This window comes from Cavia porcellus, unplaced genomic scaffold, assembly GCF_034190915.1.
Source record: "Cavia porcellus strain 051 isolate PalLab524CR breed Dunkin Hartley unplaced genomic scaffold, mCavPor4.1 scaffold_13, whole genome shotgun sequence".
NCBI lineage: Eukaryota > Metazoa > Chordata > Mammalia > Rodentia > Caviidae > Cavia > Cavia porcellus.
The window spans coordinates 19,751,206-19,778,980 of record NW_026947496.1 but is presented as its reverse complement, the minus strand read 5'-3'; the positions used below and the strand labels follow the sequence as shown (position 1 = coordinate 19,778,980).

Genomic DNA, 27,775 nt, shown 5'->3' with positions numbered 1-27,775 from the left:
AAAGAAGTTCCTCTGCTAGGCATGTTTGTACACACTGGTGCTCCAAACACACTCTGGAGGAGGCTGAGGCAGAAAGATCACAAATTCAAGCTAGTCCAGGGTACACTACAAGTTCAAGGTTGATCTCAACTATTTGGTGACACCTATCACTGCCCCTGGGGAAATAAACAGAGAAAGATGAGATCTGTCTGGGCCACACAGTTTAGAGACAGAATAAACCAAGACTGGCAGCCATTCCATGGGGTCCCTGGGTTAGTTTAGTCATGAGAGGTAAGACAAACCCATCTGGTGGGTGTCCTCTCTCTAGAACTTCTTGTGTCCAAGAATCCTACAAGCTTTCAATCTAACAATAATCTGTCCAGACTTCAACTGAAACATCCCAAAGGAGAAAAAGACCTACTGTTGAAATGAAAGTCAGATGACCGATCTGACTCCACAGAGTGGCACTGTGCACCGAGTAAATGGCCTCAGATAGAGACAAGATGGTAGGAAAAGTCCAACAGGATCTCAGCTACTCTAAACTGCTCCCTCCAGAGCGCATGTGGAATGCATTGTGTCTTGCCATGTCTGGCTTCTTCCTATCGTCTGGCAGGGAGCAACCAGTTTTTGAGCAATATTTGCTCTATCCATAGCTGAGTTCAAAAGCCACCTCCTCAGAAAGATGTGGCTATCATCCATGACCCACCCTGCACCCCCAGGTCCACCCCTGGTTCTTCTCCAGGCCCACACAGCACATTCTGCTGCGGCCTCCCTTGCGGTTTCCTTCTCCATACAGAAGTAGTACAGCCTCCGCAGCAGCAGCAGCAACAAGCAACAACACTGCACTGCTGTGCACTTGGTAGGCACGTATCACCCGAAACTTTGGGCATGTGAAAGCTGGTTGTGGAGCTGCAGGGCGGACTAAATGGCCACCCAGAGGAACCCAAGAGGCTGTCCGACGTGTGGGAAACAAATCCAATAGCAACTGTGGAGGGGAGGCCTGGTTCTGCTCAAGGTAAGGATACTGGCTATCCCATGAGAGATATACCTACCCAGAGACACACTGTAATACAGGCTGAGAAACACCTCAGTGGCACATGTGGTCAAAATTTCCATCATCACTTAATTACATGTTAAATGAGCCAAGTGCCCGTAGTTACCAGTACCCAACCAAAGCAAATACAGTCTGGCTCTGCACCACATGACACAGGGTGCCCTGGAACCACAAGACCAGCTACTGCGTTCAGTTTGTCCTCTCACAGCACCACTGTCCATGGCCACACGCCATCTGGACAGGTGCATGGCCTTTACCAGGAACCATCCATGCTTCCCAGACAGACTGCGTAAGTGTCAGAGCAGAAGGGGCCACTCCGTCCTCCTCACTTTCTACGTGTACAGGGCCTTACGAGATAGCATTATTTTCTGCTGAGTTCCCTGTACCTTCCTTTCAATGGGGTCACATAGTGTTGCCAAAGTCAAATGGTTTGCTTTATCACTAGGTTTCTTAATATAGTTTTTAGGTTAAAAAAGAAAAGCACAGTACTCTTATAAGAACAAACAGACCAAGGTAAACACTAGTACTGGGCTAGGGGTGCAGCTCAGTGGTGTATCTCATGCTTAGGTCAGATCCCCAGTACTCAAAACAACAAACCAATCCAAAACAGCTAGTATAAACTTGCAAGTTAACGAACACGTATTGGGGGGGGGGGGGGGATAATTGTGAGTCTGGTACAGTGGTGCATTGTGGGAGAATAAGGCAGAAGGATCAGTAGTTCAGGGCCAGCATGAACAATTTAGTCAGACCCTGTCTTAAAAAATAAATAAGGCTGGGGATCTACCGAAGCTCAGTGAGAAGGCTCTAGGTTTGATCCTCAGCACTGAAAAATAAAATATAAAAGTAAATAGCAGGAGAAGCCTTCTAAAGCAACCCCACTGGTGAGCAGACAGTGCCCTATGCCAGTCGGTCTTGTTCCACAGTAGTCCCCTGTGAGCCCTCCTCCCTCCGATGCTGCCCTGGGCAGCCTGCCACGAGGAGCCTCGTGAGAGGGTGGCACTGTTTTTCCAGTTTACTCTCGGCAACTGCAGAGCAGCATTAATGGCATACTGCTATCTAGGCATTCAATCTCTAGGGCAGCCCTAACCATGGCACGACAGCAATTTCTAGGTTAATTAAATTCCTTTTCTGTCCAGGACTTCTGGTAGTTTACCAACCCAAGAAGGACACCGGGTACGTACAAGACTGGAGTGCGGAAAGCAGGAGCCAGGGAGCAGGCTGAGGTCAGTGCACAGCTGGTCCCTCACTGAGACATTTGTGCCAAAGCACCATTTTATAACTCAATTTTCTGATATTAAACACATAAGCTGGTAAATCCAATTATTTAGATTACATACCGATTCTAAACAAAGGGTAAGGAGTGGGTGGGGAGAGAGGGTCTGTTCATTCAAAAATAAAGAAACTGTATGTTTGGCAATGGCAAAATGACCAGCCAGGCTGCACTCTTTGTGCTGGTGTGGGAGCAGGCCCTGACACTGTGCCAACACCATGAAAGGCCTATTCAAAAAAAAAAAAAAAAAAAAAAAGACGAGGAAGAAAAAGAAAAAAATTTCCTGTGTTTCCATCCCTCAAATAATTACCCACTCTATTCTACCCCCAGACACAAACACACTGCAAACCTGGCAGCTACTCAAAGCAACAAGAGTGTGCCTATGTGTGTGCACTGGAGGTTGTAGGGGGCTGGGGAGGGGTATCCTCCATCTAGGGCAACCTGCCCACCAAATTCAAATGCAAGAGCAGTCACAGGCAAGCCACACAGAGCGGCTGTAAACATCCTGAATAGTAAAGAGAAAATAAACACATCCTCAAGTGAACCCAGAGGCTAGCAGAGGCCAGCTCCCTCCCAAATGCAGGCAGAAAAGGCCAGCTATGGACTTAAGGTCCAAGAGCACCTCCCACCCTTTTCCCATAATTGCAATCAGCATTGCTGACAACGTTGTAAGTAGATCACATAAAGACAAAAAGAAAGGTCAGCTGTCTGCAAAAGAATTTTCCTACATAGAGGCCTGCTCTATGCCATTTCTTGCCGTCTACCCATACTGCTTCACAGGCCTCATTCTGTGGTTTACACATAAAGCAGATGAAATAGTCTGTTTATGCAAAAAAAAAAAAAAAAAACAACCCACAGGATATTAAATACTCACGGCACTTATCTTAATTAAGTTACATAGGGAGCTATTTAGACTAAGTTTGCTGTAGCCAGATCTGCCTAAAGGAACTCTGTTAGTTGATTCCCCTCCCTAGTGAATCCTGAAGAGATTTGGCTTGGTCAGACTGGCACCATGCAAACAGTGTGGTATCACAAAATCTGGGCTATAGCTCTATCAACACTTCCATCAAAGTTGGCTTTAAATACTAAAAAGCAAGTAAAAATGACAGCAAAAAGGGACATACAAGTAAAGTTCCACCTGGCTCCAAGCTTCTGAGCTCTGACTCCTATAAGCAAATACTTGATTAGAGCAGTTTCTGTAATGATCCCTTTCTTCTACGAATCAGTATCTCTGGATGACACATAGCAATCTTTTTTGCTAGTACACAGCAAGAAATCTCAGTCTCCAAACTGCCTGTACAGCTAAGTAGCACCAATCTTTCTACCTATCTCACAAAAGTCAGGGGAAGGGGAAAGGAGAGGGGGAGAAGGGGGAGATAGAGGAGGAGAGGGGCAGAGGGCCAAAGGGGGAGAGAAAAGGACAGACAGACACAAGCAGATTTAAGAGAACTAGCCAGGCATGCTGGCACACATCCATGATCCTAGCACTTGGGTGGCTAAAGCAGCCTGGACTGCATGAGACTCTGGCTCAATAAACCAAGAATACAGCACACATAGCATTTTAGAAGACTGGAGAGGAGATGAAAAATAACACGTTTTTAAAAGAAACACATCACCATTCCACAGATCATCTCACAAAATTCTTAAAACTATTAAATTATGGTAACACTATCTATACGCTGCTTCCTAATACTGAATCTTCCTGTCAGAAATAATTCATTTATACAAATGCATCAGCTTCCTGCCAAACACAGATGCCTCAAAGAGCACTAACATAACCTACTTATACACGTATTCATCAGCTCAACCCATGGAGAAGCCAGCAGTGAAGGCAAGTATCACAAACCCAAACATTGCCACCCCCTGGGAAGATGTCACCATCACTCACCAACATTTCACTCAGAACACAGCCATCAATGAGAAAGATGAGGGTTCCTTTTCTTTTATTCATGGGAAAGGATTAAGGGAGAGGAAAGAGGAAAAGAATATGAAATGGTAATGACACTAAATATGTAAAAGCTAAAAACAACTTCTTCCAAGTTAAACATTCCTTGACGAACATAAACTTCAGGTTAGCTGATGACATCCCACATAAATGGTATGAAAACTAATATGCAGCAGTTTTTGATTCAATTAACAAAATTATTCAATTATGCAACGTGAAATCTTATGTGACATTCTAAAACGTCAAGGAACCGAGACTGCCTGAAAATCGTAAATGTCAGGATCAAGGAAACATTTGACATTGAGTTCTTTTATGTTCTAGAAAGCAACCATGTCAAACTGGAGAGGGATCATCATTAATCAACAATTAAAGAGGCAACAAAGCTCTTTTGTTCCATCAGTCACAAGTGTCGTCTGTATGTCAGTTAGAGGAATGTCACGCCAGTTTTAGTTTACCACCTAGGCAAAGCTGTTTGTCCTGCCACCCCAGGCAGGACAGCCTTGTTCTTATCAAGAATCCAACTCTGAAACCAGGAGCCTGGAGCTGCAAATGGGTCAACAGGGTTAACAAGAGTGAGAAAAAGAACATGCAGGCGTACATTAAGAATCCAGACATGATCTGGTCAAAGGAACTGCTGATAAATTTTGTAGGTACAAGGTGTGAACGATATGACATATATTCAGTTTTTAAAACCTAGATGTGCCAGTTAGAATGTTAATTTGCCTTTCTATTCCTTCTCGAGGTAAGACTGCCAATTTAGTTTTTAAAATGTCATTTCAACAAAAACCCTAGCAAGTTTTTATAATTTTAGGTTACTCAATACCCAACTGCAAACTGCCAAAAAATCTCCTGGCAACCCATTTCTGGCAAGAACTGGGAAAGAAGAATGAGGAAGAATCCTCACCTGTGAGGTGAGGATTATATTTCAAAAGAAAAGAAAACCATAAGAAGAAACTACATTCTACAATGCTGCACAGCTTGTTCGCCTACTCACTCCGGCAGTGGAAGCTTTTGAAGAGCGTCATAAAGTCACTGCAACTTTATGAAACACTGCCCACTGCAAGCCTTCCCTGGTGCTACGTGCCAGGTGGGATTCGCAAATCCACTCAAAGGCTGGGGGTGGGCCTCGGTGCTTGACTACCATGCTTAGGTCTTGGTTTTGATAAATAGCACGAAGATAAATAAATGAATAAAAGAAGTCCACTCAGCACACGCAGACCAAAGCACTACAGCAGCACACACAAAGCCAGCTGGTGCTTTAGCAAAGCTTTAGCTTTTTTCATCATCTTCCTCTAAGACACTACAGTACATTAAGATAGACTTGATTTGCTGAAAGAGAGTAACCAAAAAGAGATTCCAGACCACTTCCCTGCCCACTGAAAATGTCACAAAGTAGCCCACAAGCACCAATAGATGGCAGTAGCAAGTCTATAGACTCCAGCTCTGGAATGGCTGGGGGGAAAGGGAACTGAATTATGACAAGCACTGCCAACAGCCAACTTTTAGGTCCCGCTAAAAACGTCTGATGCTAGCTAAGAATCCAGGGCTGTTCACAATAGTAACATCAAGACTATTTGCAATATATCCCCTTCATCTGAACAAATCCACTGCAATTCAAAGTTTTTGCTCATATAAAAAGCAGAAACTCACAATCCTGCTTGTTTTAGTATCAAAAGACATGCTTAGATATAAAATACACAGGCTTATTTCTGATACATATTGGAAAAGGTAATTTTACAAAACAAGAACTAAAGCAATGTCACACAGTATTCCACTAAATGCTTGTTTTAGAAACAAGCCCAAAGTATTCAGGGACTCTAACAAATTTGTTCATCAAGGTGAACAACAGTGATTTGCAATTTTCAAAATATGAGATATTACCTGAACCAAAATGACTTTCAGTAATAAAATGTCTATGATTCACACACTGTCTCTTCTAGAACACTTGTAAAAGGCCTCTATGACGTATGACTGTAGATGAGGAAACTTGATCATAATCAAAGGTACTCACAGCTAGTAAGTCTAAGAGTAATCACTTTCTCTGTCTGTACCACATGACCCTGGAACACACTCTCCTAGGGAAAAACAGGGAGTCGCAGGATACTGCAGACTCAGCCTCTCTACTCTGGATTTGAGTCCTCAGCAGCCACCAAAGCAGCTCTAAGAGACTCATCAGTGGCCTGGAAATTTAAACAAAAGCCAAGAAAACTGCACCAACTCAATACAGACAACAGGGAGCTAGTCAAAGCAAGGAACTCACCTTCCTGCTGAAGGATGCCTGGAATTTAATCCAACATTCAAGACTGCACAGGATGAGAAATATACTTTAGGCCAGAAAGCAGAAACCTAGTAATGGCTGCCCCGCTCCATCCTACCAGGACACAAATAAATCATTGCTTTGTCCAGCAGGTGCGCATTGTATATACCACATGCCTGACAGACCAACTGTCACAGCATCACAGTGTTCACATCACCTTCACTTTACTTAATAGTGGCACCTGCCAAAAAGACCAAAAGATAAAAGGGAGAGGAGAGGGAAAGGGGAGGGGAAGAGGTGATATGTATAGGTACCAACTACAGACAAAAAATTTAATAATTATCTGCTGCAAGCATGTACTAAAAAACTTAAAAAAAAAAAAACTAAAGGCACTTTAAGTCAAAAGGGGAACCAAAGAAACACAGTAGAAAGGGTTAAGCTCGCAGTTCTAGTTCATAATACTTTTTTTTTCCCCTTTGCCCAGGCAATTCACCCTGAGTTATATCCCCAGACATCTAGAAGAGTCTCAACTATCCAAAACTGGGTTCCAGCATGCAATCTTTTTGAGCCTCTGGGATTACACATTATGTAGTTCGGTGACCGGCCTTATTTACATGCTTCACAATCATTCTACCTGAGCCAGGTATGGTGGCACACACCTGTAATCCCAGCCTTCATGAGGCTGAGAGGCAAGAGGATCATGGTGAGTTCCAGGCCAACCTAAACTGCATAGAAACTCTATTTCCAAAAAAGAAGGGGAAGGGGTTGCAATAAATAGCAAAAGCCACTCTGAACTCACCGGAAGAAACATAATTCCACTACCTGGAACCCTCTCCACAGAACAACACAAAAGCCTTCACTAGGCTCTTCCTCTCCAGTCATCTGCCAAGCAGTGTGAGTCCACAGGCTGTGCACCCTTGCTTGGGTCCTGTCCCTGATCCCAAGACCACATACTACAGCAGACCTTGTTTATCCCTGGGGTAACACGCTCCAGGTTCCCCCACCCAACAACACAATTCTATCTAGACTGTTTTTGTATAGATCTTCTGTAGATCTCAATCTCAGCATACATTTTTTTCTTTCCTTATTAAGTGGACAATAAAATATGAATTTTGAGTACTTCACCACTTCTCCTTAGTGAAATCTGAATTACCGCCCTCACTATTCTTGTACTTTCCGCCATCACTGAGCAAAGTAAGGGTCAAACAAACACCACCAGTCCCTAACAGCCCACCCACTGACCAGGCAGATAACCCACGTGGCATAGATATGCTGAAAAGAGGGACAGTTCACACAGTGGGCAAGAAGCGATAGGACTATGAGAGATCACATCACACAACTCGAATGATGCAACTTGAAACCTGTAACTTATACATTCCTGGAATTTTCCAATTAATAGTTTCTGACCACAGGTAACTGAAACCACACAAACCAAAACCACAAGTAAAGGGGCAACTCAACTACCATACCTGCAAAGTAGTGGATCTGCAGTGAACAAACCCGCAGGACAAACATGTTCGCCTTAGTACATGTGGCTTCAATGACTCCCCAAAATGGGTTTGGCCGGGCCTTTTGACTACATGCCATAGCGCAAATGGGCACTTCTGCAACAGGGAATGTCATCCGGATTTACAAGCTGTATGTCAAATGCTGTCTTTCAGCCATTTAACCAACAAAGACCTACTGCTAAAGGTACAAGATTGCTATCAATATAACAAGTACCTCACAGCACATGGCCAGAGATTACATATTTCCAGTTACTGTGACACTAGAAAAGCAACTCAAGGGGCTTTGTAAGGACTTGAGCAAAACCGACCACAAAATCTTCAAGAGGTGAGACTAAGGATGTCAGCAAATTAAAGCAAGCTGTTCTCACCCAGGGCTGCTGACTAATCAACTCTATTCCTGAGCCTGTAAACTCCAGGACAAGTTCTAAGGCTCATTTAGCTCCATGAAACATCCTGAGAACCAAACTCTTAAGCAAGGTTCAAGGTAAAAACATCCAAACTGCACACATCATCACCTCAGCAACTAAGAAAGGTTCAGAGACTTCCTGTTCAATTAACTAAGTGCTCCATGAAGCCCTAAGGAACAGCCCACTTTCCTTACCTGCAGATAGGACACAGGAAGCCAACAGGTCAACATCCTCCAGTACAGCTCACACCTTCCCAAAAAGGCTTTAGCCACAGATCCACCTGAAAGCCCCACCCTTGAGGTCCCACTACAGCTTGGCTCTATGCATGTGCTCCCGATGGCAGTACAAAAGGGAAGAGTCAAAGAAATAGACAATTACAAGCTCCTCATGATGCTAATAGAATGGGAAAGCAACAGGAGGTCTGAGCTGGGAAGCAGGGCAGAGAGATCCACACAACAGCCTTATAACCTCCAACAATTAAAAAAAAAATGCTATGGATAACACAGTATTCCAGTCCCAAACCTAGTGTCAGTGCGTCCTCAAACCCAGAGGTAAATGTTCCCCTACGTGCATGTATTTGCCTCTTCTATGGCTCCACTCTCCCAAATGCTACACCATCACCATCCCCAGCCAAATCAGAACAACAAACTACTGTACTTAAATCGAGCAGATGGAAACACACTATGGAGAGAACTTGCTCTGAGGCTGTTTTCAAGCCATATATTGCACTGTACAAACTTGCACAAGCCAAGCCACTTCAGAAGACAAATGACATTTCCTAAGCTGTCTTTTAGGGAAAAGGGAAGGCAGGGAAGTTAGATTTCCTATGGAGATCACAATGAAAGAGGTGGTGAGACAGTGAGAAAGAGGAAGTGGGGGGAGGGACTGTCACACTGTCCAAACTGGAAACAACGGTATGCTGAGCAATCGTGGGATTAAATGACGTATTTCTCCATCCCTCAAGTTCCTGACTATGAGCACGTTCTTCCTCACTGCTGACTGTGACAAAACATTATGCCAGCGAACTGGGCAAATGCAGAACCGCGTTCTTAAAGGTATGGGGGACAGGAAGGAGGGTGCTTAATTGCTCTCTTTATAATGTCTCTCTTCAGTTCCACCAGCCTAAACAGGCCCTAATGGTCTTCCTTTGATCTAAGAGGCATCCATCTTTAGCTGTATCAATAGACTGCCAAACTCCCTGCTCCCAGCCATGTACCAGTCTTGGGAGCACAGCTAAGGCTCCACCTACATCAATTTGTAAATTAATCTGGTAGATCACTTCCAGCTGGTCAGAACATCCAAAATAACCTTCAAGAAAAGCTATGATAAACTCACATCCTAGGCCCCACTGACCCTGGAGAACCCATGTATACATAGGTTTTCAGTACCTGCTCTTGTCGACAAGTTCATTTTTGTTTATTCTTGAAGGTGCCTAGAGTAAGCCACTAAAAAATTTCAGTACTCTGAGATGAACACACTAGATCACCTGAAATTTCTTATCCTTCTACTACAAAAAGTAGAAGCTTTCAAAAATAGCCCCAAAATCATAAATACCCTGGCCTGGAGGCAAACTAACAAACATTGTCACAACACTATCAAAATTTCTCATGCATTTTCCTAAGGGGGTGCCCCTTTCCACTACCATATGCTCCAGAATTGACTTACTCTCTTCACAACTGCTACTCTGCCACCCCAGGCGCCACTCCAAGAGGGTAAACTGCTAACTGGCACAGAGGGTTAAGGGGCTTCTTTGAGAACTACACTGCATTTTCCTTTCTCTTACTTTTATTCCTTTCCAACTCAAACTTTAAAGTGGAAAGGAAGTTTACTTCCTAACGTTTTCACATTTTACTTAGTTCTGGGATAGCACACACAAGAGATGCATAGGCGATTCAGAAGGAAAAGGAGAGCAGCCGTACTTTGCAGCTTCTTTGCGAGTATTTCTTTATGTCACACAATTTTAAAGCTAAAAAATGTTATGCGAACTATTATTACAGACAGAAAAGGGATGTGTTATTAGGGCTCATCGTGCCATCAGGTAACATCTTCTTATGCTAAGATTCCCTTGATTCTCAGTTCAGAGATTTTGAAACCATCAAACTTTTGCTAGAAATAATAAAACGCTACTACATGGCACAAAATTCTTCATAAACAGAGTAAGGAGACAATTGACTACAAAGTCAAACTCAGAAAACTAATAAAAACCTACCTGGATCCTCCTCTAGCCTTCACTTCAAAAAAATGACCAAGCCCCAGTAATCCCTGGCCCCTCTCCTGCCCCACCTCATGCTAGAGATCCAAGCCAGGGCCGCCCTGGGCCACTGAGCTACATGCGGCCCCAGCCTAAATGCAACTCACTTCCGTAAAAGCCTAGTAAGAAGGGACCCTAGGGAATGGGAAAATGAAGACACAAGCCCTGCTTTTCAGATCTAAACATGGAGCCTTAAGATTTCAAGAAATGCAGCCTAAACCTAACAACACAGCCTAACAACATAAAATGGACCAGGCTATCCCGGGGAGTCAGCAGCCATTTCCTAAAAGGCTCTGCAATAACTCCCTCTGGGATTTAAATCTATGTAGGAACTCACACACGAGGGACCTATCAGGAAGAAAGGTACAATACATTCCCCAGCTTACCTCCTGAAAAATCTTTCTAAAAGCAATTACAGACCTCACAACCCTGACTTCTGCACAGAAGCTACAATGATCAGCTCAACAATAAAAGCACCCAGTAGGTGCAGAAGGTAGGCTCTTCCAAGGGCCTGGTATGCAGGGTTCATTCTATTCAGAGCTCCAGAAGTCCAAGACTTTTGAGAGGGGAACATAAGCAAACACTATGTGCAGGGGAGGAATCAGATGACATCTCTGAAAGGGACAGGCACAGAATGGCATTCTCCCAGGAACTGATCTTAAGTGACCGTGAAAACGCAGAATATTAAACATGACAGGGAAGCCTTCGTGTAGACAGCATCTAAGCTGCAGGCCCATGCCACACAGAATTCTAAAGCTAAAAACACCAGGAGTTTCGCCAACTCCACATTTCTCAGATCAGGCAGTGCAGAGGGGTGGTGGGGTACTAAAAGCCACAGATGTGTGTCACCCTCGGGAAGGCAACACACCAAGATGTTCACGCTAACCCTAGCAAGCAACAAACAGATTTTAGAAAATAATAAGTACAACAAGTAGAATAAAGTTTTGCACCTTTATCCTCAAATGTGACCGCAATTTCCTCAGTCTTTTGATTAAGGGAGGGAAAAACCATTCCAGGTTCCTCTCCCACACCCCACTGGTACTTTTTTTTTTTTTTTTTTTTTTTTTCTTATTAAGCTAGAGTATCTTTTCTGAGAGATTGTGAAACTAACCTGGCCCTTTTGAGGATCTGGAATGCAGAAATCATACTTTGAACTTAGTTTAAGGAACAGTAGACAGAGACCGTCCCGACGTGCCTGGCGAAAAGCAAACTGGAGTCCAAGGGCACACGTAGTTTCCCACACTGCCTTACTGCCCTGCTACTAGGGTGGCCCTGTCTTTTGGGGTGGGAGAAAGTATTTCACCCAATCTGGCCTCGAATGCTTCGGTTCAGGTGATCTTCCTTCCTTTGCCTTGGGAGAAGCTGTAAGCTACATCTCATTTCAGGCCTTTAGTTCAAGTAATTAACAGCATCCTATCACTTCCAACAGCATTCTGGTAGGTCTGGGGTGTGTCTCAAGCGTCGCACTGTGGCCTAGTCTGCCTGAGGCCTTGAGTTTAGTCTCCAGCACCGCACACGCAGGAACACACACGGAACGCACGCACGCACGCAAGAACGCAGGCACACACGCAGGAACGCATGCACGCAAGAACGCAAGCACGCCAAAAACGCAGGCACGCAACTATGCACGTACAGAACGCAAGCATGCAACCACGCACGTAGGCACGCAAGAAACGTATGTGCGAACCCACATCACGCCTGCGCGAGAATCAGTTCCTATGGTAGCAAGGAGCTAAGAACACAACTTGGGTTGGGCATGGTTGCGTGTGTGGTAACCCCAGTAGTTTGGGAGGCAGGGGCAGGAGGATCACAAATTACAGCCTAGCCTGTGTCACGTAGTGATTTAGTGAGACTTTATGTCAAAATTGGGAAACAAAATTTCTACATATGTAGCCCAGTGAAAAAGTGCCCCCTGAGTTCAATCATCAATACTGGAAGGAGGCGGGGAGGACTAACTCAAAAGCTATTCATTAAATAAAATTTTTGTCTAAATCATGAATTATACAGACCATAAGACTGCAAGTAGTGCCCCTGCAAAAGTAAGGTTCTCTATAGATCGCCCCAATACAGAAAATAAGAAACTGCTATATACTTCAGAATCAAATTCATCTCCTCCTGAGATTGATTTTTTAAAAAAAGCTTGAGAAGGATATTTATTGACTTGAGTAGGATTAAGCTACTACTGAAATCTACTGGAGAATACACAATAGCCTTCTATCAAAATATGTGAATTAACAATCCATGGAATCGCATAATGGAATTCTGAGGCTCATACTTGATAAATGAATGGGTCCACTTCCTGTTGTGCTCAGGGGAAGAACAGCATCTGTTGCCATGACAATGGTAAACCAATGCATTCTCTTCCACACTTCACAGTAGTTAAATAAACACAGATCAGAGCTGACCTTATTTGCCCTTCCAAGAATTTTTTGAAAATCTCTCCCCATCAAATTCTCCAGGGAACTGACTCAAACCCATTTCTGAGCCAAGCATTCATTGAAAGATACCATACCCCTAAAGAACCCCCTGGGCTAAAAATAGAACAATTCCCTTTTAAAACATAGGTGACTGAGAAAATACTGATGAGTATAGGATTTGCCTGCCACAGCAAACATGACCAGAAGCATGAATTCTGTGTGTTAAGTATAGTATTAGTATCATCTATCTGTCTGTCTCTCATCAACAACAAACTTGCTTTGTTTTAAAAACAAAAAACTATTAAGAACACTGGACAGTGGAGAAAGACTTATGGAAGTATATAGGTTTTACAGGCAGATTTTTTTTCCACTGGGTATACATCAAATTAAGCCTTGTGCAAGTTGAAATGTGTGAAACTAAGGAATAAGAGTAAGTGCCCTGATACACACAAACTTTACTGTATTCTAAACCCCATTCTGCCCATGCTACCACACACAGACACATTACACACACATGCACACAAGCCGGGAAGAGTTATCAGACTGATCTAAAAGGCAGAGAAATATCTTTTTAAATATTGTTAATGAAGAAAACAGGAATGTGATGAAAACCGTGTTCTTGCCTATTAGCCAGAATACCATCCATGAATACAAACTACAAGACAAAAAAACTATAAGGAAAGCACCATGCCCCGTCACCTACCAGGAACTTGGAACACTCTAGAATTCATAATTCAAAGCCAATCTAAGATTAAATCAAGTCTGCTGTGAGGAGTTGTTTGTGGCAGGAAATCCTTCTGCATGGATGGCATTCCCTTAGGGATAGATAGAGCACCTACACATTGACTAAACTGAAATCCTCCCCAACCAACAAAAAACAGAAACGTCTGGGGAGAAGTGTGAGGTTAACGACTGGTCTATAAATTATTTCCAAAAAACTGCAAGAAAAAGATATTAGTACTGCACAAGGCAGATGAACAAAACTGAGGAAGGAAAGAAACATTTGGCAACAGACTAAGAAAGCGGTCTCAAAGGGTAACACAGGTAACTGGGCCCAAAAATTCTTAGCTACAGAGATAATCACTGTCTACTTATGCATTGAATACATTGTGAAGATTGATCATTTACTATTTATCGCTTAATGCTTTAAATAACATATAGCATTGAATTCCCTATAGTAGTGGCTATCAAAGAATGATGCTTCAACTAACAGCATAGGAGTTACCTGGGAATTTAACAGAAATGCAGATTCCAACGTCTCACCTCAGATCTATGGAATCAAAAGCTCAGAGGACCAACCCAGCAGAGCTGTGTTGTATAAATCCTTGAAGTGATTCTGATGGATGCTCATGCTGGACAACTACTGGTTAAAGGCCAACTTTATACAGTGTTATGGCTGTCATTTATCATACAGAAATGGGAGTATTACAGACAGTAAGTAGCTTGTATCTGTTTAAACACAAACCATACTTGAAATCCTATACTCACGATGGTGCTCTATGGAACTTAGAACCTAGATGAACCATAAAAATGAACGTGGGCATAAGGCAGCTAGTCCACTTGCATTCCCAGGAACAAGTTCTCCACTGGATTTACCTAACAGAAGCCATGTATGCTTTGCACTGGCCTGCCTCTAGTGACTGCAGATTTATGAGGACTGCAACAGAAGCAGTAGGGCAAACTGCTTCACCATTCCGATTTGGTGTGCCCAGTTAAAGGGTCAACACTGGAAATAAAATCTCTTCAGAAAAATCCATGTGGTTACAATCTAAACCAACACCTATAATGTTCCTCTTTTTTAATGTATTTTTACATTTTTCATTGACATAGTAAACCGTACATATTGGGGTGCAATGTGGCATTTCAATATAGATACATACACAATCAGAGTAGGCTGATGGGCATATCAGCCTCATCGATCATTTCTTTTCTCCAGCACTGGAGTGGAGCTGAAGGGCTCATGCAAGCCACCTGAACACTTGTAACACTGAGCCTCAGCCTATTTATCATTTCTTGGTGATGACTGTATTCAAAGGGCCCTTTACCATTCTGTAATATTCAACTATTGTTGTCAATCAGCTACCCTGCTGTGCTGTCCAGCACAGAGTAGGGCTGCACCTCATCAGCTGACCCTTTTCCTAATTTCTTAAATTGCTTCAATGAAAGGGCACATAATAATGACTGATCCAAACACCTTTTTTTATACTAACTTCTCTTTTAGAAATATATGGTATAAAATGTCTGAAAGCAAATGCATGACTGATGGTGGACTTTTGGCACTGAGGACCATTGAACTTCTGTCCCCAAACATGGACAAAAGAAGTTTGTTCTCATTTATTATACTAAGAAACTTGAGAAGCATATAAAAGCATTATTTATACAAAAGATGGTATTGGAGATAAAACAGGAGGTCCCAGCTTTGAATACTCCATTCTCAAGGATTTTCAGGCATGATTCTTCATGACCCCTGGCAGGAGGAGAAAGCTGAACTTGCCCTGCTCTTTTCTCCTTGGCCTTCAAACAATTCACAAAGGATATAAGAAGAAAATATATTTTACATCCATGTACATTTCAGTTGAGGCAAAACACCATTTTACATTTTGGTTCCCAAATCAACGGAAACACTAAAACATACCCCACTTGTGAGGACCCACAACACCCCAATACTCTTCCATCTCAAAGTCAAGATTATTTTAAGGGGTCCATGTAGCCTAGCAAAGTTTGCTTAGACTAGAAATGTAGGAAACATCAGAAATGAGAGTCAAGAAAGAAATCAAAGAAATCACCTCAAAGGCAGTTCAAACCCCACAAAAAGAAGTTTAACAACAAGGCCACTAGCTGGATATATTACACGGCAGCATTTTCCTGAATGAGACACAGATATTACAGCTATGCTATACACCAAGTGTCCACATAGGTATTCAAACTTCATTAGAAATCGTCAAAGTCAAACTTCAAGAATATAAATAAACCAAAGCTAGGCTACTCTATACTTCTAGAAAAACAAAACACGGGGAAAAGTCATGTACTCACCAATATCATGAGAGAATATTTAATATTATGAACTCGGTCTTTTTAATATTAAAGAGACCAGAACACTGGCCAATCTTAAATTAGCTGCAGGAGGAACAGGAAACAACATGGTATGTTTCCTTCCTTCTCTGGGCTCCACCAAGATAGTGGTCTGCAACTCACCACCCTCCTCCTTTACTGTGAGGACTCCAGACTCAGGGTGCAAACTCTGAAGGAGGCATTTCCAGCTGGGTGAGGTGGCTCAGAACCCTAATCACAGCACGGTGGGAGGCAGATGCAGGAAGACTGCCAGGTGGAGACCAGCCCAGGAAATTTAGCAACACCCTCCCCCAAAGATAAAAAAAAATATCCAGGGGTATAGCTCAGTATTGAGCTCTGGGGGTCAATCCTCAGCACCACCACCAAAAGGAAAGGAGAGTGGGTGTGAGTGGCACCTCCTTATATCCCAGTCAGATGTCTCAGGGCATAACATGAAGTTCGGGAGGTAAATTTAGGTTTCTGAAGAGAAAACTGTGGAGCTCTGAACCAGGTGAATGGCACCACAGGCCTGGCAGCCCCCACCTCCAGCTGAAAGAATAGTACACTGCTACACAGACCCCCAAATAAACATTTGCTCGGTTCATTCCCAACCCTTTAAAAGGAAACAAGCATGTTTGGGTAAGATTTCTCATACATACACATGTCTCTCCTCAGTAAGGTAGAAAGTAGGCGATCTGGACTATTCTAAATAGAATTATTTGCTTCTGAAAAATGAGGGCTCCTTTACAAAGATTTCCTTTCCTTACACTTTACTTAACTATTCTTATACTTTGTTTATTCTCAAAAATGTCCAAGTGTCTATTACACATCTGATACTCTGCCAGACAATGGAAACACAAAAATAAACAATGACTGCCCAATCTGCCCAGGGGTGAAGGGCCACTCTGAAACCCCGAAGATCACCTGGGTACAGCATGGACAGCGATGACCACCCCCAGCTCTTCCTACCCAAAAACATACCAGGAAAAATCAAGTACACACTGCAAAGTAATTCTGCAAAATGAGCTCTGAATATCGGAACAGATTCATCAAGGGTTTTTATGAAGATTACACTCCAGAAGATTCTATCTTTGCAAATCAAAACCACTGAGCAAAGGAGAACATAGTTTGGATAGATATTTACCTTATAGGGGTTGGGGGTGAGGTGGGGCACAGGAGACATCATTTATTACAGTGCTCTCCTTTCACATATCCAATGCCAACAATGAACCAAAACCTGGGTTGGTAAGAATAGGAACACTTGATTCTCATCTTAGGCTACACACTATACTGCTGTTAACTGAACTAAGCAGTGCAATGCTATCACTGGATAGTCAATGATATTAGCATAATATCAAGGCGCATTCTGCATACAAATGCACGTCTAACAGCCCCCACAAAAGCACACACAAGTGAATGAGAAGCTACAGTAATGGCTGACACCTCCCTTCACCATCCAAATGACTCCAAATCCCTGCAAATCCACAATCTAGTGCTTTCCATGTGTGTCAATCTGTTCGCTCTAAATTTCATCAAAGTAGATCAGGAACCGATAAAATGTTTCTATGAGGGTCAGGGACTAGTGAAAGAGATCAGGGCAATGCTTACATTTGTCCACTGGGGATATATAAAGGCAAGGAGGACAAAAGCACGTGACAGACCAAGAAGAGCTTTGAAACAGGAGGAAGAAACTGGTACCCGGCAGTTTCCATGACAACCACAAAGCATGTTAGGCCCTAATTTGCATGGGAGGTGGAAGTGATATCCCTGCAATCTGATCTCCGAGGTAACAGAAGAAAGAAATGGCCTCAGCAATAATAAAATTGCCTCTGATGAAGTTCTTGCCATCTTCCTTAAATAAATATAGTCTAAGTCTACATTTACCAGGAACTTTAAGCAAATGATGGGTTTGGACATGCATTCCCACAATGTCCAGAATTTTGTCCTTTTCAACAACTAATGACCAATTAAATCAAAAACACTTCTGCCAATGTTTTAACCCACACAGGACACACACACATCAAAGCATATCCTATGTTTTCAACCCTTTCCACTCAGGACAGTGGCATGGTGTGTTTTTCTGCAGATCAGTGTACCTAGTGATCACTCTAGACAGTGATGATGAGCCTTTTGGAGATGAGTGCCCAAACTGCAGCCCACTTACTTACCTCAAAATGTCAACATTCCAATTAAACCTGAATACTGAGGGTTTAGTTTAGGAAAAACAACTCATACTTGAACATCTTTTGGCTTTAAAGAAAAACCAACCCTGCTCCAGACAGAGTTTCATATGCAGCAGAAAAAAGTGCCTCTAAAGCAAACAGGACATACTAATGAAAAAGTATAACACATCAATCTAGACAACAGGCAAAAACACAAGGTTAATACAAACCCCATCGAACCAAAGGGAGGTGATAGAAAGATACATCCCTGCTTTACATTTCTACAAAGGCCTACTCCCACTACCTCTGCACCTGCAACCATGCAGGCCAGATACAGAGTGCTGTAACACACATGCACATGCAAAGAGAAATTCTACAATGACTGTAACTTCAGATAGAACAGAGCCTTTTGACTTGACCTGCAAAATGACAGTGATGAGTTTCAAACAGGGCAGTCTCCCAATTCTCTTTAAATTAATCAAGAATTTTTACATTTAAGTCATCCTCTTCCTTGGGGTTTAAAAAAAAAAAGCAAGCAAGCAAAACTGGGGTTTTTTTTTATTCCTAAGGTGATGAAGATAAGAAGCCCCCCCAAAGCTGTCTCCTAGTATGAAGAAGAAAGCCAATACAGCTCCATATTTATTCAACAAATCCTGCAGAGAGGGGCTCCAAGCACACCTTAGCCTAGCAATGTGGGGCTGCCATGTGAAGGCCCAGTCCAGCCTGCACAGGTAGGGTCTGTATTTAATCTTGTATGTTTGCCTCTTGTCTAGATTTATGTGCTATACTTTTTCATTACTATGTCCCTGCACTGCATTCTAAGAGTATGTGGTGCTGCTGTTTCAAGTCTCCTGAGTAGGGCCAGCACAGCTCACTGCTGCTCCTTTTGCCCAGTACCCATCGGCCAGTGTCACTTCTGTTCCCAAGCGGGGTGGTGAGGATTGCCATGGGGTGTGTCCTACTCTCACTACAGCTGACTCCTCCCCTAAATCAAATACAAACTTGAAACTCCCCACCAGGGGGGGGAGAGATGGACTCAAGCACTACCCCCACCATCACCACATACCCCATAAAAACCAGGATTATCAGCTCAAAACATCAATGGAGCTGGACTGTAATCCCAGCACTTTGAGAGGCTGAAGCAGGATGATCACAAGTTCAAGTCCTGTGTGTCCATCTGAGGAAGATGCCTCCCAACCCCAGTCCCAAAAGGAGTTGGGGATGTAGCTCAGTGCCAGAAGACCCCTGGGTTCAATCCCTACTACCACCAACAACCAAACCAAACACTAGCAGACCCCTCATAGCCCAGAGCTCACTACAGGAGTGAAGTCCGTAAATACCAGCTGCCCTCTTGGAACGCCAGTCCAATACAGGACATGGGAAGCTTTCTGAGGCACATGTGGCCATCCAGAAGCAGAAGACTACAACAGGAACACCAAGAACTGCTTTCCATGCTCACCCCACCCCCACCCTGCCCCAGGGGGAGCCTCTAGTGGGCAGCCCCCAGAATTCAGACACCCTTGGGTGCGCCTCCACTCCGCCTCAGCTACCACTGCCTGGGGAGACCAAAGCTGGGGTCAGCTGGTGCTGCCAGGAAATGAAAAGAGAAAGGTAAAGAGCAGGGCAAGCACAAGAACCTCCACCATGTTCAATCATTACCTCTCCCCAGAGAGGAGTCACCCACTCTTCCTATTGTCCCAGTCTGTTTCACCTGCTGACTACTTAATCAGATAAAGTGGTAAAGGGTGGAAAACAGAGAGGCCAGCATCTGGTGAGCACTTTCTACTACACCCTGTGACAAGGAAGGTGTTGCTCAGCAAGCACTGGAAAGGGAAGAGGCCCCACCAACACACCCATGGGATTCTCCCACTCAGGAGCACATGACCCGAATACCTGCTAAAGGTCCCACACCTCTGAACACAGCACACAGGACCAGGTTTGCAACACGGAAACAATGAAGGACAAATTCGTGGCAAACAACTGCATTCCTTCACGTCCCGCTTCTCCCTGAAATGCAGATTTCTGTAGCTGGAAATGAGGCGGACTCCAACAACTCATCACCATGGTGCCAGCAGCCTTTCAGCAGGCACACTGATGAACCAACCTGCTCCAAGATTCTACAAAAGATCATCTGCCCCCAGACTCTAGAATTCTTGGTCATTCAAAAATGTTTGAAAGCATAACCATGTGGCTGCAATGATCTAATCAAGGTGAACAGAAACTATACACTGAGTTTTTACACCAGGAGTTTTTGCTTTCAGGCAAAGGGTGGTTCTCTGTGCCTTGGCTGTTACATAAGCACAGGCAAGTAAAGAAAGCCTAGAGAAGTTCCAGAGTAGAAGAGGAGGAGCGGACAATTTGAGAAGACAAGAAGAACAGGATACATAAGGCAGAGTATTATAGAGCTGGAGCCATACGGAAACCTGAAACATAACAGACTCTCCTCGAGTCTTCAGTAGTAGGAGAACGAACATATGTGTTAGGAAGCTGCCCAAGGAGAAGCACTGCTGGAATGGATTAGAGGGAACAGGCCTTCACTCCAGCTTGCAGCAATAACAGCATCCCTTCCTGCTAGCCGATCCGATAAACACCAATTACTAAACATCAACTGAAGTATTTGTGTTTTGCCTGAGTGAATTGGTTCACAGTGAACTACTCTGGACTTAGCTAATAAAACTTCAAAAGCAAGATCCAAAGAGACCCATTTCCAAGAAACAATCAGATCCCAAAACAGTGCTCCAGAAAACACAGAAACAACCAGCCAGCATGCAACCAAGAAAAACATGTAATGCCTAGTAGCCAATAAAAAATGCCCACTCAACATAATAGGAAAATATGACCAATAAGGTAGATGAAAATCTATTAACCTAAATTTATTTTTTTTCTTGGTACTGGGGAATCAAACTCATGACCTTGCACTTGCTTGCCATGAGTTTATGCCACTAACCTAAATCCTTGGCTCTTTCTTTTTTGTTGTTGTTGGACTGAATTTACTCTGAAGTAACATGGATAATGGAGTTAAGACATGAAAATACTGTCAATTCTCTTACATATGCTTTCCAAAGATTCAAGAAGTTAAAGAGAGCCAGGCACGATAGCGCACACCTATAATCCATAGCACTCAGGAGACCAACACAGAGCTGAAGGTCAGCCTATGCTATAGGTAGTGAGTATAAGGCCAGTCTAAACAACACAGTGAAACCCTGACTTTAAAAAAATTAAAAAGGTAGCCAGGAAAGATGAATTACAATAGTATACACACTGAAGGATATTTAAAAAGACTAAAACGTGTACATATTCTAAACAATGGCTAAAATGAAAGATGCACTCAATGGGACTTCACAGCAGATTTGAGGTATGAATAACTTACGGGAGATGTTCAAGGAAACAAAGATTGAGCAACAAGAGAAACAGATCATCAGTGACCTATAGCACAACTTCAAGCAGATTTGATACATGGGTAAATGACGGACGTTTCAAAGGGAGAACGGGAACATGCACACAAAATAATGAAATAGGTCAAATTTTTCCAGGATTGATGAAATATATGATTATTTATAACAAGCTAAATGAACACCAGGCATTTCTGTATATGAAAAACTATACCAGAACACTGTACCAACTGCTTACAAACGCTGATTTTCAAAGGAGAGCTTTACGGAATAGTTACGATTGACCTGTCAGAACAGCACTACTAATCACAGTACTTTCGAGGCTGAGGCTGGAAGACCACTATGAATGAGGCCAGCATGGGCTACTGAGTGAGCTCAAGACCAGCTTGAACTACATAGCAAGACCCTGTCTCAAAAACAAACAAAAACCCAAAATAAATAAAATACTGCTAATTAACATCTTTTAATGTTTACATACCCAGTCAAAAAAATCTTTCAAAAGTGATACTTGATATACGAACACAAATACAGCAATTGGTTAGGTGAACAAAGAGAGTAAATATTTACTAAACAATTATATTTACTTCACGTATTTACTTATATACTTATTTTCAAACATGCCATGTAATAAGCTACTTCTCACTTTTTTATTTCCCAGCAATACAGCACATACTTCAATCATGATAGCTATAAACTTTAAAACTAGAATATTTATCTTTAATTTGTAAAGCATTTCTTAAAGTTGTAGCCACAAAATAGTCTATCAGGTCAGGGTCAGTGGAGACTTTTAAATCTCAATCAAATGAAGGGGAAAAAATTTAAAAAGAAAAATTTCTGAGCCACTTTTTATTTTACCTTTGACTTTTTTTAAAGCAATTGCAGCTAGTGCATTTTAACACTAGGCATGATTACTACTGTATTTTGTTACAGAGATGGTGAAAACTTATACAGGACTTCAAATTCCTGGCTCTCAAGGATGTTCACATTGAATAAGCCCAACCTCAGTCCATCTGTGCTGCCTCTGTGCATGCTTAGAAGCATGAAAACATGTTAAGGAACTCCGAACAAAACAGATATGGAACACAGAGAGGTAGACAATTAACCTGTGGAGAGACCACCTGTTAAGTCAGGGTGAACTCACACCAATTTCAACACATGTTCGTATCCAGAGCTCAATTACAGTGGGCCAAGACATCACACAAACCCAGCAACGCTATTACAAAATCCCAACCTAATGAGGGGAACAAGGTTTGAAGGGAGGGTCAGGGAAAGGGATGGGGGGAATTAAGTTACATCATGTACAAGTACAAACTCTCTATGATGAATGTGATCATTATGTGTACCTAAAAATGTACCAATAAAATTAAAAACAAAAACTCAATCTACAGGTCCAGGGCTATGTGTGTGCTCACTCCTATATGCAGTTCCTCTATTCTACCTCTGCAGAATCACAGTCTACATTTTTTTAACTAATTCTTTAGAAGATTCCGAGTTTGTTTTTTAAAGGCTGTTTAATATATACAAGATGCACTAAGTATTCAGAGTGTCAAAGGGAGTTCAGCAGTAAGCAAGCACCAGGGCCATTCCACGATGCCAGGACGTAATCTGCTCACCAACACTCTGGTCTTCAGATTGCAACCGGGCCCGCCTGTGTCTGCTTCCTTGCCAGCAAATGCAAGGTCTCACGGAGTTGAGTGGTGCAAACTCACCCCAGTCACCACAGGGTCCTTCCTGTGACTCAGTAACTTCAAAAGACAGAGTCACCCCCACAACATTTCCATCAGCCCACAGATGGCCGTGATGGGTCACCACGAAGCAGAGATACAAATCACAATGTGTAGAAATGAAAAGCCTCATAAAGCAAGTTCAGACAGAAGTGTCTGATCGCGTGTATTCACGCACAATGACTCATGCGTCACATTCACTGCTGATGGCTAATAACGAATCTACCTCAGAGAACGCTTCTTCACATGCTTTCATTCTCTTCAAAGATTGCTAAATTCTACCACTACTACCACAGGGTTACTTGTGTCATACACATCTTACAGATGAGGAAACTGAGGAGCACTTGGAAACGTTAGAACCGCATTGAGAAGCCACAGATCAGCTCCAGCCACCCTCTTAATTGTTAGGCTACAGGAATGGTCTTTATGAGAGACCCTGAAAACCCTATCGTTATTTTCATTTTTATACCCTCCTCACTCAACCCGCCCAAAAGTATAAAATTAATCCTGCTCGCTGAGTGGCATTTTAGAGACCTGTTTAGGATTCTGTGTCTACTGTGCACACAGAAAACTATGTCACAACAAATGTGTCTATTTGACACATTCTTTGGGATCAGCTTCATCATCCCCATAGCTAACCATCCAAAGAGCACCTCACCCTTATCTACACAGGGCTGACCAAAATCTGTTCATTCTGCTTTCAGCATATTTCAAATACCGGTGGAGGAAACACAAATTTTGCAACAGCGACAGAGAGAAAGGAGACACACAGGACGAGGTAAGGAGTTAGATGCAGTCACTGTTGCATTCAAAAGGGGCTAAGTCTCTGTCATGTTTTGACCTAAACAATAAAAAACACACCAATGCATAATTTTTGAAACAACCCTCACTTACCATCATGAGAAAAAGAAAAAGGAAACCATAACCTAGAGAGCTAAAGACACACACATGCATACACCTTTGTCATTACGGTTAGCTAAGGACTTTGACACTGTTCATTCCTTGAGCTCATGTATGGTTCAAGTTGCATCAGTCCTCACTAGAAGCGTTTTGAAAAAAAAAAAAAATCACAAATATAAAAATGTCTTCTCATTGCCCCAATTCTTCCCTCCTTCCTTCTTTCCCCAAATGTAGACAAAACATACATATAATAACTGGGGACCCCAGAAACATATGCACAACAAGAGTAAGTGTTCGAAGAACCATTAGCCAGTGCTATCATTCTTAAAAGAGTAATCTGTCTTTTCAAAGCAAATGCATAAATCTTCACTATGGGTTTCTGGGATTCAGTCTTTTCTCTCAGAAATTCTAAATTCCAAACGGGAATGTAAACAGTTTATCTCAAAATATTCTCTTTCCAGAGAAGAAGGCTATACCAGGAAGCAAGCCCAAACTGAAAACTAGTGCCATGTGGGGACCACTGTCTGACTGCAAATGCCAGACCCCAGCCCCTTCTGGTACACAGGGTGGCAAACAAGAAGTACCAATGCCCCCAACCCCCGCCGTAAGTGACAGGCTTATCCTGAGAAACACAGGTTGTGGTTATAGCTATGGAGGTGAGATGCAGGTGGATGTCTGTGGTGCTTTGTTGTTTCACTGGCACTGCAGGTCTAGGACCAGAGGTCTGGTCATGGGTTCAGAGGACAGCAGAACACAGTGTGGCATCTATGGGGGGGAATCTCCTTCTGAGGGTTGTATTCACTGTTGATTCCTTATGGTCCTATTTTGAAGTCCCATATTGTTTCCATTGTTTTGCTAAGTTGAGTCTTTTGTTTATGTCAAATCTGATGGCAGGAGCAGCTATATCAAAGATGGCAAGATTTATTATGGTAGGGATTTTGGATTTGCTATTGACTTGTTTTGAAGTCCTTTATTGCATTCATTGTTTTGTTTTTATTGTTTCCATTCTATTCTGTTTTAATTTTTGCTATGTCTGAAGTTATCTGAGCTATTTGGAAGACATCAAAAGGCATTATGGTAACTACTGTTGATTTCATAATGTTTTGAAGTCCTGCATCTCTTACACTGGTGTTTCTTTTTTTGTTGATTTTATTGTTTTATCCTCTTTTAAATAAATAAACATTCTTTTCCCAGTCAGGAGTGGTGTTACACAACTGTAATCTCTGCACCCGGAAAGCTGGGGGAGGAGGATCATGGGTTTAAGGCCACCCTCGGCTACATGGCAAGATCCTGCCTCAGAAATAAACAAACACAAACGGGCCTGGGGATTTAGCTCAGCGGCATAAGCACCAGCCTTGCACGCAGACAGTCGTGAGTTCGATCCCGGGTACCGATAAAAAGTTAAAAAAAAAAAAAAAAAAAAGAAAGAAAGAAATAAACAAACACACTCTTTCTATGTCTCTACAATGTACAGGCTATAAAAGACTACCAATGCCTGCATTCACATTTCAAAACTATCCATGTTAGTTGATACCGAGAGCTTGACTCTTTCTTTGCAGAGATAGCAATAGCCTGTCAATTTATTAGAAAAGATGGACAGAACCCATCTCAACAGTATACTGACCATGTTCTAGGAAGCCAGGTTCTAAGGCATTCACTCCACTTTGGAATGCAGGGATGACAACAAATTCCCTCAACAGCAAACAGGGTCAAAACAAATGTTCTGCAAAGCTTGATACTACTAAAAGTTATGATTTTACATATTGTATTACTTCCCCATGAAAATGGAGGAAAGGCATGTCCTCCTACACCTCCTGTGCTTCTTCCTCCTCTTCTTCCAGGATGCAATCAAGGCCACACTAGAAGAGCTTCAAACACAGTACAGCCCCTATGTGTTTCACTAGTAGGATGTACCAAAACGAAAAAGATGCTATCATCAACTCTTTAAAAATTCAGTAAAAAAATTTTGATACAGTAATCATTAAAGATTTGCAATGACTGAGTTTGCTTGAAGCTAAACCTGAACCCGTATTTTTTTTTTCCCATGCTCCTGAAGATTTCAAGGTAAATAGTTGTTTTATGCTCAGCGGCCAGACAACACAACTGTCCCTTGCTTAGGGGAGGTCAGCAGCACAGTCAGCTGACATTAGTTAGAAACAGTGCCGCCTCCAAGAAAATGAAGTTACTCCCGGTGCCCCTATGCAGATAAGATTTCAGGCAGAAATGGTGAGGGGGTTGGAGAGGAGAAGATCAATCCCATGACTACAAGAGTGGCTGACAATTTCCAACCTCAGATATGAAGAATTCTGCTCCCCAAACAGAGATGAAAGTTAATATCAGACACATGAAGATGCGCTTGAGTTGAGGGGGCCAGATGGTGTTATCACACACTCTGATGGAGGATAGTTTGACTTACAACACCCTTGCATTCCCTTTCATGATTATTCATTTTTCAAATTGGATTGGGGGAAGCTTTCTTGTGATGTATCTGTAATCATTACTGGGACACTCACACAAATGTTTTTTAAAAGAGTAGCATAGTATACAAAGTCCAGGGCACTCAAATATCCATTTGCTTTTGTACTTATTAACTATATTCAAAGCAAATCTGATGGCATCTGACATACAAGAGATGTGGGGCTGAGACAATGGGAATGGGGCTGAATACACACCCAGCGCATTGTAGGCTATTTTATAGACATTTCACAATGAAGCAAAGTAAACCAAGCACATGAGCTATGAATCTAAAATTTCAAATCCCAAAAATCAGTAAGTCTCAACAAATGGCTAGTCTTTTCCTCTAAATTTTCCACTACCCTAAGGTTTGTGGACAGATACATATCTAAATTGTTTCCCAAAAGTAATTGTAATTTTGCAAAATGAGTCAACAAAGAACAAGAGGCCAAAGGACTGACTCCCTCCATCTCACAAACAAAAAGTCACCAAAGATAGTAACACAGTAAAATATCAAACATCATAAAACAAATTCTCAATGTGAAAAAGGAAAAATAACCAAAAAAAAAAAAAAAAGATATATGAAATAGGGCCAATGCCAGCAAAGAGTTTCTAAACACCCAATTAAAATCATTATGTAATGTTGCTGCCACTGACCTTGAAACCACAAAAGCACATAAAACTAACTAGTCAACTTCCTTAGCAAACTATCTTACGTTTATTTAGAAAAATTACAAAAATAATTGCTGGCAAGCATGAAAAAAAAAAAAAAATGATTACCAACTTGGTTAAACGCCAGTTTACCTAGAAGACATACAATGAAAATTCTGCTAAGGAGAAACAATTTCAAAAATACCGTATTTTATTCTTCAAGTTTTTAAGGCAACTCTCTACAGAATATGGCAAAGAGCCATCTGATACCCCACCAGCATTAATGTTGAATATCTAAGAATAAAGTTAACAAAACCTCTAACTGTTGGGCCAATTGTTATGGCAGGAACACT

General features: G+C 42.3%; 1 protein-coding gene across 3 annotated transcripts in view; it reads right to left on the bottom strand.

Moving 5' to 3' along the window:
- Nucleotides 1-27,775, bottom strand: part of Jarid2 (jumonji and AT-rich interaction domain containing 2) — a 226,800-nt gene that overhangs the window by 63,376 nt on the left and 135,649 nt on the right. The gene's annotated exons all lie outside the window — the stretch shown is intronic.